Consider the following 16,143-nt stretch of genomic DNA (forward strand, 5'->3'; position numbering starts at 1 on the left):
GAAGAGGCACCATAAAGGAGGTGTGAACCTCCTTCAGCATGGCACCCTGTTGACTTCCATTACCTAACTGGCCTAGAAGGAGAGCTGGCTTGAAGAGAAGGCAGGTGGCATCTCTAATAGGAAACTTACAGTTTCTGCATGCAATATTGCTTACTCTTCGACAGTGGTGGTTACTGTGGAAGCTGGGCTGAGTAAAGGGCTTTTCAGCTTAGGGCCAACAAGGTCTGTGGCTCACACCTGAGAGTCCTTCAACTCCAGGGCAATTCCGTTTCCAGTGACCTAGCCCTTGGCTGATAGAGCTGCCGGGACTCTCCACAGCTGACTTCTACTGAAGCCCTGGCTTTCCATATTAAAAACCAATGCAGTGGATGAACCTGTTGGGTCTCCTTACGGCAGATCTCTGTGTAAAGCAGACATTAATTGGCCTGCCACCTACCTTAACATTATTTCTGCTGCCTAGCTGCTTCTTCCTCCTGGCTGGATTGTTTGTTTTGTTGTTGTTGAATTTCTTGAGCTCTTTATAGATTCTGGATATTAACCTGTTATCAGATGCACAGTTAGAAAATATTTTCTCCCATTCTGTTAGTTGACTCTTTGCTGAGTGTTTCTTTTGTAGTACAGAAGCTTCTCAGCTTGATGTAATCCCACTTGTCATTTTGACTTTGATTGCCTATGCTCCTGGGGTTGTTTCTAAGAAGTCTTTGCCTATGCCAATGTCTTGCAGAGTTTCCCCAGTATTCTCTAGGAATCTGATGGTATGAGGTCATAGATAGAACCATTTTGAGTGGAGTTTAGTGTCAGGTGTAAGATAGGGGTCTTGCTTCATACTTCTGCATGTGGAGATCCAGTTTTCCCAGCACCATTTGTTAAAGAGACTGTCCTTGCTCCAGGGATTGGTTTTAGCTGCTTTGTCAAAGATATTTTGGTTGTAGTTGCATGGATTGATTTCTTGAGTTTTTGTTCTGTTCCATTTGTCTATCCATCTGTTTTTGTGCCAGTACCAGGCTATTTTCATTATAACTGCCCTTTAGTATGTCTTGAAATCAGAAATGATGTCTTGAAATCACATATTGTGATGACTCCATCTTTGTTTTTATTGCTGAAGATTGCTTTATCTATTCGAGGTCTCATGTTTCCATATGACTTTTAGCATCATTTTCTCTATATCTGAGAAGAATGCCTTTGTCCTTTTGATTGGGATTGCATTGAATCTGTAAATTGCTTTTGGTAGTATGGACATTTTGATGATGTTTGTTCTTCCAATCCATGAACATGAAAGTTTTTCCATTTTTGCGTGTTTTATTTCTTTGTTTAGTGTTTTGTAATTTTCATTGTAGAGATCTTTGATATCCTTCATTAAATTTATTCCAAAGTATTTGATTCCTTTTGGAGCCATTGTGAATGAGAATGATCTTAAAAGTTCTTTTTCAGCCATGGAATTTTCTGTGTATGCAAAGGCTATTGATTTTTCTTTGTTGATTTATATCCTGCCACTTTACCAAATTCCTTTATGAATCCCAATAATCTCTCAGTGGAGTCTTTTGGATCCCCTATATATAGCATCATGTCATCTGCAAATTGGGATAGTTTGATTTCCTCCTTTCCAATTTTTATGCCGTTGATTTATTTTTCTTGCCTAATGGCTCTGGCCAAAACTTCCAGGACTATATTAAATAGTAATGATCAGAATGGGCATCCTTGTCTGGTTCAGAATCTTAGGGGGAATGCTTCAAGCTTTTCCCTATTCAATAGGACGGTGGCTATGGGTTTGTCAAAATTACCTTGATTCTGTTTAGGAATGTTCCTTCTGTACCCAATTTGCTTAAGATTTTCATCATGAAAGGATGTTGTATTTTATCAAATGCTTTCTGTGGATCTATTGCGATAACCATATGGTTTTAATAAGTTGTTAATGTGATCTATCACATTGATTTCCAAATATTGAACCTCCCTGCATACCAGGGCTAAATCGACTTAGTCTGGTGAATGATCTTTCTGATGTGTTGTTGGAATCAATTAGCTAATATTTTGTTGAGCATTATTGCATCTATGTTCATCAGAGATATTGGTCTATAGTTCTCTTTCTGTTGCATCTTTTTCTAACTAAGCAACTAACATGATACAGGCTTCATTGAAGGAATTTTGGAGGATTCCCTCCCTTTAATTGTTTTGAATAGCTTAAGAAGAATTGGAATTAGTTCTTCTTTAAATTTCTGGTAGAATAGAGCAGTGAAGCCATCTGGTCCTGGGCTTTTCTTTGTTGGAGGTCTTTATTACTGATTCATTTTTTTGTCTTTGTTATCTGTCTGTTTAGATTTTCTGTGTTTTCTTGACTCAATTTTGGTAGATTATATGTGCCTAGGAATTTATGCATTTCTTCTAGGTTCCCAATTTCTTGGCATAGAACTCTTTGTAGTAATTCCTGATGATTATTTTTATTTCTGTGGTCTGTTGTTACATTTCCTTTTTCATCTCTGATTTTATTGATTTGGGTGTTCTCTTTTTTTTTTTTTTTTTTGTTAGTTGTGCCTATGGTGCATCCATTTTGTTTATTTTTTCCAAAAACTTTATCTTCATTTCACTGATTTATTTTATTTTTTTTGGTTTCAATTTTGTTTATTTGTTCTCTGATTTTAATTATTTCTTTCCCCCTACTAATTTTTGGTTTGGTCTGTCGTTGTGAATGTTGAGTCATCCCTGAATAAATCCCACTTGGTCTAAGTGTATGATCTTTCTGATGTGTTGTTGGAATCAATTAGCTAATCAATTGAGATGCATTGATAGCTCATTTGCTCATTTTTTGATACCTTACCACTATCTTCATGTAGTCACCCATTGTCATAAACTTCCCTTTTAACACTGCTTTAGCTGTATCCCCTTATGTTTTGATATGATTTATTGTCATCTTTATTTGTTTCCAGAAGTTTTTTGATTTCTCTTTTTATTTCTTCTATGGCCCTTTGTTCATTCAGGAATATGATTTTTAATCTCCATATGTTTACATATGATCTAGAGATTATTGATTTGTTGATTTCCAGCTTTATTTCATTTTAGTTGGAGATGATGTATAGTATGATTTCTATTTTTTTGAAAAATTTTTTTTGTTGCTTTGGATTTTAAGTTCTCTTGCTCTCTTTTTTATGAAGGCAAAGTAGTTTTGAAGATACCAAAACCACTTTATGCATTCTTTTAATTGCTTTTAGGTTTTACATATGATATTGTTTTAGAAGGAAGATATTCCATAATTTTCAAAGATGTGAGACTGAATATTGAGAGGAAGCAACACATCTAGTCTTTGTGTGGTCCTGGATGGAAGTTACTCTGGAAATTTAAATAAAATATGAACACTATATAATATAAAGTCACTTCTGAGTTTGGGCCTCTTAACTTACCATGACACAGGACTCAGCATACAGTCCCTACAAGTTCTCCAAAACACTATACAGATTGTTTTCTTCAGTGCATCTCCCCGTAAAAGCTTTTGCTTCTTTGTATTTTTGTTATGATGTCTGAGACAATCTGATGTTACCTATGTTATCTGTCGGGCAGCACAAATTTGTTATAACTTTGATTTTGGTGTGCCAAGTCCTATGTTCATTCCCTCAACTTAGAATCCCATTATCCTATGCTTTTCATTTTTCCTGCTTTTCTCAGGAAAGATATCTTTTATACATGCATTATTTGCTTACTTTTTAGTTTCCTGCTACTTAAACTTTAGTGTGCACAAATATAACCTAGAGGAACAAATTCAAAAAGCATGTTACAGATCCTTGTCCCTAGAATGCGGATTCATTGTGTTTAGAATAGGTCTTTTTTTTTTTTTTATTTTGACAGTTAGAGTTAGACAGTGAGAGAGAGACAGAGAGAAAGGTCTTCCTTCTGTTGGTTCACTCCCCAAATGGCTGCTATGGCCCAAGCTATGCTGATCCAAAGCTAGAAGCCAGGTGCTTCCTCCCAGTCTCCCATGCGGGTGCAGGGACCCAAGTACTTGGGCCATCCTCCGCTGCCTTCCTGGGCCACAGCAGAGAGCTGGACTGGAAGAGGAGCAACTGGTACTAGAACCTGGCACCCTTATGGGATGCTGGTGCTGCAGGCGGAGAATTAACCAAGTGAGCCACAGCGCTGGCCCTATAGAATAGGACTTTTTAAACAGGTTTATCCAATTATTATGATGCAGCACATTGCAAGATCATACTTTGAGAAACACTAGCTTAGTAAATTTAAGACAGTATCTCTTCTCTTTCTTAAGTGATTGTGTGCATGTTAATTCCTATTTCATCTGTTAAAATGTATGGAATATATTTAAGGTTAATGTAGTAAAAACCTACTCGGTATATGAAGGTGATTTTAAACTTAAATTGTTGAACTATGGTTCTTCTGGATAATTTTTTTTTTTTTTTTTTGACAGGCAGAGTGGACCGTGAGAGAGAGAGAGAGAGAGAGAGAGAAAGGTCTTCCTTTTGCCGTTGGTTCACCCTCCAATGGCCGCTGAGGCCAGCACGCTGCAGCCGGCACACCGTGCTGATCCGAAGCCAGGAGCCGGGTGCTTCTCCTGGTCTCCCACATGGGTGCAGGGCCCAAGCACTTGGGCCATCCTCCACTGCACTCCTGGGCTAGAGCAGAGAGCTGGCCTGGAAGAGGGGTAACCGGGACAGAATCCGGTGCCCTGACCGGGACTAGAAGCCGGGGTGCCGGCGCCGCAGGCGGAGGATTAGCCTAGTGAGCCGTGCCGCCCGCAGGATAATTTACTTTCTTATTATTTAATACCTTAAGTAGGAAATAATCAGGAGTCCATCTTCTTTGTATAAGCAATAGGTGGAACAGTGAGGCTGAGGTTAGCCAATGAAGAAATAGGCAGTGTTGCCTTCTCATTTTTTCATCACTTTTGAGGAAGATAGAAGTATTTATATTGACCAGGAAGGCCTCTGCATTTTATTGTACCAAAATTCATAACATAACATTTATTATTTTTAGCATTGTTAAGTGTTCAACTCTGTGGCATTAAGTATATTCAGAAGTGGTATAACCATCAACACTATCTATCTCTAGAAAGTTTCCATCTTCCATAGCTGAGAGTCTAGCTCCATTACACACGCATACCTCATTCCTCTTTCTTCCCATCCCTGACAATCACCATTCTATTTTCAGTCTCTATAACTATGACAACAATGGGTACCTTATTTAGAAGGAATTATTTGCTAATTGTCATTTTGTAACTGGCTTATTTCATTTCACAAATTGTTTTTAAGTTTCATTCATGTTGTGGTGTGTGTCATAATTTCATTTCTCTTTAAGGCTGAACAATAGTGAATTGTATGTATATAAAATGTTTTTTTCATTTATCCACCTGTCAATGGACATTTGCATTGAATATTCTTTTGGTTGTTATGAATAATGCTGCTGTGTACTTGGGTATACAAACATCTGAGTGAGAAAGCCCTTTTTCTAAGTATGAAAAAGCCCTTGAAGTTTATTTCTGTGCTTTTTAGATACATAAAGTTGCTCCATCCTCAGCCACCTACTCATAAAGTAGGCTTAATACTAGTTTTTTCTTGCAAAACACAAAAGTCTCTGGTTGGTATGTCTGTTGAATTATTATTTATTCATCTGTTCTGACACAAATAACATACTTGTTCAATAGAGGGTGAAGTCTACAAGTGAAATACCATTCTAGAATTGGAGGACAGCCTTCCTAGCCAGTGACTTGGAACCAATCCATATGCAGTAGCATTCATAATGCAGAGGTATAAAGGAGAAATAAAAAATATATCAGAGATTCAATTAAACCTGCAGCAGATTTGCTTGTATCTCACTTCTTTCTGCCATCACAAGAAAGAGAGGAGGTCTTATCAGTGATATAGGACTGAAAGGATTGAGTATCAAGTATATATACTCTCAGGAAGATAGGTAAGTTGTCCAGAAGAAAACAAGAGAGCCAGAGCCTCTCTGGATTATTGGTTTGGAAGAAAATTGCTGGACATTGTTGCTTTGGGGTTTCTGCTCTGGGGTGGTTTTTCCTCTCTCCCTCAGTCTGTGTTCATATACTCACAGTGCCTGCTGACTATCTCCTGATAACTCTTCTCTCCCTATTTTTAAAGGAAGTAAAGCACTCTCCTATCTCCTTGGCCTTATATACACTGATTGTAGAGAAGTGGGCTAGTTCCATAAAAGCAAGCAACCAAGATAATGATGCTACTGAGGAAATGATACAGGCTGATGCCTTTGAAAACCAACTCTGGCTGAAGGTGACGTGAGAGGGCCTGGTCTGTAGTTGTAAGAATAAGTAGTATTTGTTATATCTTAATGTTAGCCGTCGCAAAGCACACAGGACACCGGAGTAAGGGAAAGGGTTTATTGGGGAATACCCTACAGACCGGAGTGAAGGGGCAGCGAAGGAAAAAGAAAGAGAATATAAGAGAGAAACAGAGAGGAGAGGAGCTAGTAAGGAGAGAAGAGAGAGCAGAGAAGAGGAGAGAGGAGAGCAGAGCCAAGAGCCCAGAGGAGGAGGCTAGAGAGGGGAACCAAGAGAGAGCAGGAGAGAAGGGCCAAGAGAGCACGTGTTCAGGAACAGGCCCTTTTAAAACTTTGCCTGCGGGCGGGCAGGGAAGCAGGACAGCGAATCCCATTAGGATGGGGGTGGAGCCTGGCTCAGGTAGCTGGGCCATGAGGCCACCTGGCTACAACTGCACCAGTTTCCTAACAGTATTTGGATAGGTAGAGTGAAGGAGAGGCTCTCTGAGAGAGATTAACTTATAAGAATTAAACCAAACTTGAAAGGAAAAATTGAATAGATTTTTTTGAGTTGGGAAACAGAGAGAAAATACTAAAATGTTCTTACCAGAAAAAGAAAAAACCCCTGACACTTTTAATTCAAACAGTTCTTCCTTTCTTCTCTTTGCAAACACTTCAACACTTACAATACAAAAAGCTCCTTTACCTTAAGGGCTTTTTATTTGTTTGTTTATTTGAGATAACTAGAAACCACAAGTTGACCAGATTAACTAATTTCAAGGATGTGTTACTGTGTCAGAAACAATTTAGCTTCCTCTTTTGACTTTACAACTTGGGACAAACTGTGTAAAATTTGCAGGTTAAGTTCTGAACACTTATCAGAATAGCTGGTTGGGCTTTGACAGAATTAGGCCTTTAGATTAGTTGATAATTGCAAAAGGAGGTAGAATATAAAAGACTTCAGGATTCTCTACATCAGGTGAACTTATTGGTAGTTCTGTGCTTTCCTCTTATCTCTGAATCAGCAATTTTAGAGAGCAGCTTGCAAAATGTGCACAAGAAATAGTCACTAAAAGAGCAAATTAGAGGGCCAGGGCTGTGGCGTAGCAGGTAAAGCCGAGGCCTGCAGTGCCAGCATCCCATATGGGTACCCATTAGAATCCCTGCTGCTCCACTTCCTATCCAGTGCTCTGCTGCGGCCTGGGAAAGCAGTAAAAGATGGCACAAGTCCTTGGGCCCCTGCACTCTTGTGGGAGACCTATACGAAGCTCCTGGCTCTTGGCTCCTGCCTGCTGGCTTTGGATCAGCTCAGCTCTGGCCATTGCCATTATTTGAAGAGTGAACCAGCAGAATGCAAGCCCTCTCTCATTCTGGCTCTACCTTTCTGTAACTCTTTCAAAGAAACAAAATAATTCTTAAAAAAGAGTGCAATAGAATAACTATTAACAATCAATGAAGAGGGAGTTTACACATTTACGTAAAGTAATTAGCACTCCTGTTACTTATTTTAAGTTTTGTTTTTACCTAAGTTACCTTAATGTTACCCTTAGTGAAAGAGTTTAAAATGATTTTCTGGAGTAGGATCTTTTTTGATTAAGCTCTACAAATACTGAGATTAATTAGACCAAATACAAGTCAATGGTCTGGGAAGCCTTTCTCATGTCTCACAGTAGGACGGGATTTTAAGACATGGGAAAACACCATCATCTCTAGAAATCCCTTCTGTACACACATTTTTTTTTTAACTTTTATTTAATGAATATAAATTTCCAAAGTACAGCTTATGGATTACAATGGCTCCCCCCCCCCCCATAATGTCCCTCCCACCCGCAACCCTCTCCTTTCCCACTCCCTCCCCCCTTCCATTCACATCAAGATTCATTTTCAATTCTCTTTATATACAGAAGATCAGTTTAGCATGCATTAAGTAAAGATTTCAACAGTTTGCACCCACATAGAAACACAAAGTGAAAAATACTGTTTGAGTACTAGTTATAGCATTAAATCACAATGTACAGCACACTAAGGACAGAGATCCTACATGAGGAGTAAGTGCACAGTGACTCCTGTTGTTGACTTAACAAATTGACACTCTTGTTTATGGCCTCAGTAATCACCTTAGGCTCTTGTCATGAGTTGCCAGGGCTATGAAAGCCTTTTGAGTTCACTGACACTGATCATATTTAGACAAGGTCGTAGTCAAAGTGGAAGTTCTCTCCTCCCTTCAGAGAAAGGTACCTCCTTCTTTGATGACCTGTTCTTTCCACTGGGATCTCACTCCCGGAGATCTTTCATTTAGTTTTTTTTTTTTTTTTCCAGAGTGTCTTGCTTTCCATGCCTGAAATACTCTCATGGGCTTTTCAGCTGGATCCATGTGACTTAAGGGCTGATTCTGAGGCCAGAGTGCTGTTTAGGACATCTGCCATTCTATGGGTCTGCTGTGTATCTCACTTCCCATGTTGGATCATTCTCTCCCTTTTTTATTCTATCAGCTAGTATTTGCAGACACTATTCTTGTTTATGTGATCCCTTTGGCTCTAAGTCCTATCATTATGATCAATTGTGAACAGAAATTGATCAGCGGGACTAGTGAGATGGCATTGGTACATGCCACCTTGATGGGATTGAATTGGAATCCCCTGGTATGTTTCTAACTCTACCGTTTGAGGTAAGTCAGCTTGAGCATGTCCCGAATTGCACATCTCTTCCCTTTCTTATTCCCACTCTTATATTTAACAGCAATCACTTTTCAGTTAAGTTTCAACACTTAAGAATAACTGTGTATTGATTACAGTATTCAACCAAAAGTATAAAGTAGAACAAACAAAAAATACTAAGAGGGATAACATATTAAGTTGTTCATCAACAGTCAGGGCGAGGGCTGATCAAGTCACCGTTTCTGATAGTGTTCATTTCAATTTAACAGGTTTCCTTTTTGGTGCTCAGTTAGTTGTCACTGATCAGGGAAAACATATGATATTTGTCCCTTTGGGACTGGCTTATTTCACTCAGCATAATGCTTTCCAAATTCCTAATTGGGATCACTTTTCAGTTAAAATTTAAACACCTAAGAATAATTGTGTGTTAATTACAGAGTTCAACCAATGGTACTAGAACAAAAAAAAAATGCTAAAATGTGTAAAGTATTACATTGTACATCAACAGTCAGGACAAGAGCTGATCAAGTCACTGTTTCTTTTCTTTTTTTTTTATTTAATGAGCATAAATTTCCAAGTACAGCTTATGGATTATAATAGCTTCCTCCCCCCCGTAACTTCCCTCCCACCCACAATGCTCCCCTCTCCCACTCCCTCTCTTCTTCCCCTTCACATCACGATTAATTTTCAATTATCTTTATATACAGAAGATCAACTTAGCGTATGTTAAGTAAAGATTTCCACATTTTGCTCCCACACAGAAACAGAAAGTGTAAAATACTATTTGAGTACTAGTTATAGCATTAATTAAACACCCAAGAGTAATTGTGTATTAATTACAGAGTTCAACCAATAGTTTTAAGTAGAATATAAAATGCATCTTTTGTATTGTTGTGGCTTCCCCCCCGACCTCCCTCCCTCCCATGGCCCTCCCCTCACCCACTCCCTCTCCCATCCCGCCCTTCATCACATTTCATTTTCAATTACCTTCATATACTGAAGATCAACTTAGTATATACTAAGCAGGGATTTCAACAGGTTGCACTCACACAACCGGACCAGGTATAGGGTATTGTTCGACTAGTAGTGTTGTTTTTGAGTTTCATAGTTAAACATATTAAGGACAGAGATCCTGCGTGGGGAGCATGAACCCAGTGACTCCCGTTGTTGATTTAACAATTGGCACTCTTATTTATGACGTCAGCAATCACCCAAGACTCTTGCTATGAGCTGTCTAGGCTATGGAAGCCCCTTGAGTTCACCAACTCTGAATTTGTTTAGTTAATGCCATATCACAGTGGAGGTTCCTTCCTCCCTTCAGAGAAAGGTGCCTCTCTCCTTGATGGCCTGATCCTTCTGCTGGGGTGTTGTTCACCAGGATCCTTCATTTAGATTTTTTTTTTTTTTTTTTTTTTTGCCACCGTGTCATGGCTTGCCATGCCTGTGAGACTCTCATGGACCTTTTAGTCAGATCCGAATGTCCCAAGGGTTGATTCTGAGGCAGGAGTGCTGTTTTGGGCATTTGCCATTCTATGAGTCTGCTGTGTGTCCTGCTTCCCCCGCAGGATCATTCTCTCCCTTTTGATTCTATCTTTCATTATTTGCTTACACTGGTCTTATTTGTGTAATCTCTGCGATACTTACCCTGTCTTTTGGATCAGTTGTGTATTTATATTTGTCTCTTTACCAAGTGTGCTGGCATTGGTACCTGCCTCCTTGGTAAGGTTGAGTTGAAATCCCCTGGCACATTTCTAGTTCCACCATTGGAGGTAGGTCTGAGTGAGTAAGTGCTGTCCTATATATCTCCTCCCTCTCTTATTCCCACTCCTATGGTTCACAAAGATCAATTTTCTGTTAATTTTTAAGTGCTTAAGAATGGTTGTGCATTGATTGCAGAGTTCAACCAGTGGTCTTGTGTAGAGCAAACCGAGCAAAAACAACAACAACAAAAATACTAAAGGAACAAAATAGTAAGTTGTTCCTCAACAGTCTAGACAAGGGCTGCTCATGTCATTGTCTCTCATAGTGTCCATTTCACTTCAATGGGTATCATTTTAGGTGCTCGTTTAGTTGCCATTGATCAGGGAGAACATGTGATATTTGTCCCTTTTGGACTGGCTTATTTCACTCAGCATGATGTTTTCCAGCTTCCTCCATTTTGTTGTGAATGCCCGGATTTCATTGTTTTTTACTGCTGTATAGTGTTCCATAGAGTACATATCCCATAGTTTCTTTATCTAGTCATCCGTTGATGGACATTTAGGTTGATTCCATGTCTTAGCTATTGTGAATTGAGCTGCAACAAATATTGAGGTGCAAATGGCTTTTTTCACCTCTTTAATTCCATTTGGGTATATTCCAAGGAGTGGGATGGCTGGGTCCTGTGGTAGTGCTATATTCAGGTTTCTGAGGATTCTCCAGACTGTCTTCCATAGTGGCTTTACCAGTTTGCATTCCTACCAACAGTGTATTAGTGTCCCTTTTTCTCCACAACCTCGCCAGCATCTGTTGTTGGTTGATTTCTGTATTTAAGCCAATCTAACCGGAGTGAGGTGGTATCTCATTGTGGTTTTGATCTGCATTTCCCTGATGGCTAGGGATCCTGAGCATTTTTTCATGTGTCTGTTGGCCATTTGGATTTCCTCTTTTGAAAAATGTCTGTTAAGGTCCTTGGCCCATTTTTTTATTGGGTTGTTTGTTTTGATTCTGTGGTGTTTTTTGATCATTGTGTAGATTCTAGTTGTTAATCCTTTATCTGTTGTGTGGTTTGCGAATAACGTCTCCCATTCTGTTGGTTGCCTCTTCGCTTTCCTGACCGTTTCCTTTGCTGTTAAGAAACTCTTCAATTTGAGGTAATCCCATTTGTTTATTTTATCTTTGATTACCCTGTGGGGTCTTCTCCAGGAATTCTTCGCCTATTCCGATATCTTGAAGGGTTTCCCCTATGGTCTCAATTAGTTTCATGGTGTCGTGGCGCATCTCTAGTTCTTTGATCTATGTTGAGTAGATTTTTGTATAAGATGTAAGGTAGGGGTCTTGCTTCATACTTCCACATGTGGACATCCAGTTTTCCCAGCACCATTTGTGGAAGAAGCTGTCCTTGTTCCAGGGGTTGGTTTTAGGTCCTTTGTTGAATATGAGTTAGTTATAGATGTTTGGCTTGATCTCTGGTGTTTCTATTCTGTTCCATTGGTCTATCCATCTGTTTTTGTACCAGTACCAGGCTGTTTTGATTATAAATGCCCTGTAGTATGCCTTGAAGTGTGGAATTGTGATGCCTCCGGCCTTGTTTTTATTGTTAAGGATTGCTTTAGCTATTCTGGGTCTCCTGTTTCTCCATATGAATTTCAGCATCATTTTTTCTAGGTCTTTGAAGAATGACTTTGGTATTTTGATTGGTATTGCATTGAACTTGTAAATTGTTTTTGGGAAAATGGACATTTTGATGATATTGATTCTTCCAATCCATGAGCATGGCAGGTTTTTCCATTTTTTTGTGTTGCCTTCTATTTCTTTCTTTAGTGTTTTGTAATTTTCATCATAGAGGTCTTTGACCTCCTTGGTTAAATTTATTCCAAGGTACTTTATTGTTTTTGTGGCTATCATGAATGGGATTGATCTTAGTAGTTCTTCCTTGGCCCTGGCATTGTCTGTGTATACAAAGGCTGTTGATTTCTGAGCGTTGACTTTGTATCCTGCTACTTTACCAAACTCTTCTATGAGTTCCAGTAGTCTCTTATAGGAGTTTATCGGGTCCCCTATATATAGTATCATGGCATCTGCAAATAGGGATAGTTTAACTTCCTCATTTCCCATTTGTATCCCTTTAATTTCTTTTTCTTGCCTGATGGCTCTGGCTAACACTTCTAGGACTATATTGAATAACAATGGTGAGAGTGGGCATCCCTGTCTTGTGCCAGTTTTCAATGGAAATGCCTCCAACTTTTCCCCATTCAATATGATGCTGTCCTTTGGTTTATCATTGACTGCCTTAATTTTGTTGAGAAATGTTCCTTCTAACCCCAATTTGCTTAGGGTTTTCATCATGAAAGGGTGTTGTATTTTGTCAAATGCTTTCTCTGCATCTATTGAGATAACCATATGATTTTTGTTTCTCAATTTATTAATGTGATGTATTACATTGATTGACTTTCGAATATTGAACCATCCCTGCATACCTGGGATAAATCCCACTTGGTCCGGGTGAATGATCTTTCTGATATGTAGTTGGATTCGGTTTGCCAGAATTTTGTTGAGTATTTCTGCATCTATGTTCATCAGGGAGATAGGTCTGTAGTTTTCATTCTCTGTTGTGTCTTCTCCGGGCTTAGGAATTAAGGTGATATTGGCTTGGTAGAAGGAATTTGGAAGGATTCCCTCTCTTTCAATCGTTTTGAATAATTTGAGAATAACTGGGGTTAGTTGTTCTTTAAATGTCTGGTAAAATTCGGCAGTGAAGCCATCTGGTCCTGGGCTCTTCTTTTTCAGTAGTGCGTTTATTACTGATTCAATTTCTTCCATGGTTATGGGTCTGTTTAGATTTTCTATATCTTCACGGTTCAGTTTAGGAAGGTTGTATTTGTCCAGGAATCTATCCATTTCTTCCAGGTTCCCCAATTTGTTAGCATACATCTCTTTGTAGTAGTTTCTGATGATTCTTTTTATTTCTGTTGTGTCTGTTGTTACATTTCCATTACTATCTTTGATTTTACAGATTTGGGTCTTCTCTATCCTTTTTTTGGTTAGTTGGGCCAATGGTGTGTCGATTTTGTTTATTTTTTTCAAAGAACCAGCTCCTGGTTTTGTTGATCTTTTGTATTGTTTTTTTTTGTTTGTTTGTTTCAATTCTGTTTATTTCTTCTCTGATCTTTAGTATTTATTTCCTCCTTTTGGATTTGGGCTTGATTTGCTGCTGTTTTTCTAGATCCTTGAGGTGCATGGAGAGTTCATTTGTTTGGTTCCTTTCCAGCTTCTTGATGTAGGCACTAATTGCTATAAACTTTTCTCTTAGCACTGCTTTTGCTGTGTTCCACAGGTTTTGATTGGTTGTGTTATCATTTTCATTTGTTTCTAGAAATATTTTGATTTCTATTTTAATTTCTTCAATGACCCACTGCTCATTTAGGATCAGGTTGTCCATTCTCCATATATTTGCATATGGTGTAGAGATTCTTGGGTTGTTGATTTCAAGTTTCACTGCGCTATGGTCTGAGAAGCTGCATGGTATAGTTTCAATTTTTTTGAATTTGTTGAGGCTCCCTTTATGGCCTAGTATATGGTCAATCCTAGAGAATGTTCCATGTACTGGGGAGAAATAAGTGAACTCTGTGTCTGTGGGGTGGAAGGTTCTGAAGATATCTATTAGGTCTATTTGGTCTATGGCGTCAATTAGCTCTGTTGTTTCCTTGTTGAATTTCTGTCTGGTTGATCTGTCCATTGGTGAGAGTGGGGTGTTGAAGTCCCCTGTTACTATTGTATTTGAGTCTATATCTCCCTTTAAATCCTTTAGTAATTCTTTCAGGTAGCCAGGCACCCTGTAATTAGGTGCGTATACATTTATAATAGTAATGTCTTCCTGTTGGATAGATCTTTTAATCATTATATAGTGCCCTTCTCTGTCTCTTTTAATAGTTTTTATGTTAAAGTCTATTTTGTCTGATATTAGGATGGCCACACCAGCTCTTTTTTGATTTCCATTAGCTTGGAGTATCTTTTTCCATCCTTTCACTTTCAGTCTGCGTGCATCTTTGCTGATGAGGTGTGTCTCCTGAAGGCAGCATATAGATGGATTCTCTTTTTTGATTCCAGCAGCTAGTCTATGTCTCTTTGTCGTGGAATTAAGACCATTCACATTCAATGTGATTACTGTTAAGTGCTGTCTTTTCCCCTTCATGTTTCCTGAAACGAGCTGTTTATGTATTTTGAACTTTGTTTGTGGGTTACTCTACATTCTCTTTTTTTTGCAGTGAAGTTCTTGTTTTTGTATTTCTGTGTGCAGCATGTCTTTGAGCAAGTGTTGTAGGTTTGGACGTGTGGATACAATTTCTTTCAGTTTCTGTTTGTCGTGGAAGATCTTTATTTTCCCTTCATTCATAAAGGATAGCTTTGCAGGGTATAGTATTCTAGGCTGGCATTGTTTGTCTTTTAAAACTTGAAATATATCATGCCATTGTCTCCTTGCCTGTAGTGTTTGCGATGAGAAGTCTGGGGTGAGTCTGATTTCACTTCAACAAGTTTCCCCTTTGGTGCTCAGTTAGTTGTCGCTGATCAGGGAGAACATATATTTGTCCCTTTGGACAAATTCACTCAGCATGATGTTTTCCAAATCCCTCCATCTTATTGCAAATGACTGGGTTTCATTGTTTTTGACTGCTGTATAGTATTGTATAGGGCAAATGTCCCATAATTTCCTTATCCAGTCTACTGCTGATGGGCATTTGGGTTGGTTCCAGGTCTTAGCTATTGTGAATTGAGCTGCAATAAACATTAATGTGCAGACAGCTTGTTTGTTTGCCAATTTCATTTCCTTTGTGTAAATTCCAAGGAGTGGTATGGCTGGATTGAATGGTAGGGTTATATTCAGGTTTCTGAGGAATCTCCAGACTGACTTCCATAGTGGCTTAACCAATTTGCATTCCCACCAGCAGTGGGTTAGTGTCCCTTTTTCCCCACATCCTTGCCAGCATCTATTGTTGGTAGATTTCTGAATGTGAGCCATTCTAACTGGGGTGAGGTGAAACCTCATTGTGGTTTTGATTTGCATTTCCCTGATTGCTAGTGATCTTGAACATTTTTTCATGTGCCTGTTGGCCATTTGGATTTCCTCTTTTGAAAAATGTCCATTGAGGTCCTTGGCCCATCTCTTAAGTGGGTTGTTTGTTTTGATGTTGTAGAGTTTCTTGATCTCTTTGTAGATTTTGGTTATCAACCCTTTATCTGTTGTGTGGTTTGCGAATAACGTCTCCCATTCTGTCGGTTGCCTCTTCACTTTCCTGACTGTATCTTTTGCAGTACAGAAACTTCTCAATTTGATGCAATCCCAAATGTTAATTTTGGCTTCGACTGCCTGTGCTTCTGGTGTATTTTCCAAGAAGTCTTTGCCAGTACCTATATCTTGCAGGGTTTTTCCAATGCTCTCTAGTAATTTGATGGTGTCAGGTCGTAGATTTAAGTCTTTAATCCATGTTGAGTGGATTTTTGTATAAGGTAAAAGGTAGGGGTCTTGCTTCATGATTCTGCACGTGGAAATCCAATT

The sequence above is a fragment of the Oryctolagus cuniculus genome, chromosome 4, assembly GCF_964237555.1.
Source record: "Oryctolagus cuniculus chromosome 4, mOryCun1.1, whole genome shotgun sequence".
NCBI lineage: Eukaryota > Metazoa > Chordata > Mammalia > Lagomorpha > Leporidae > Oryctolagus > Oryctolagus cuniculus.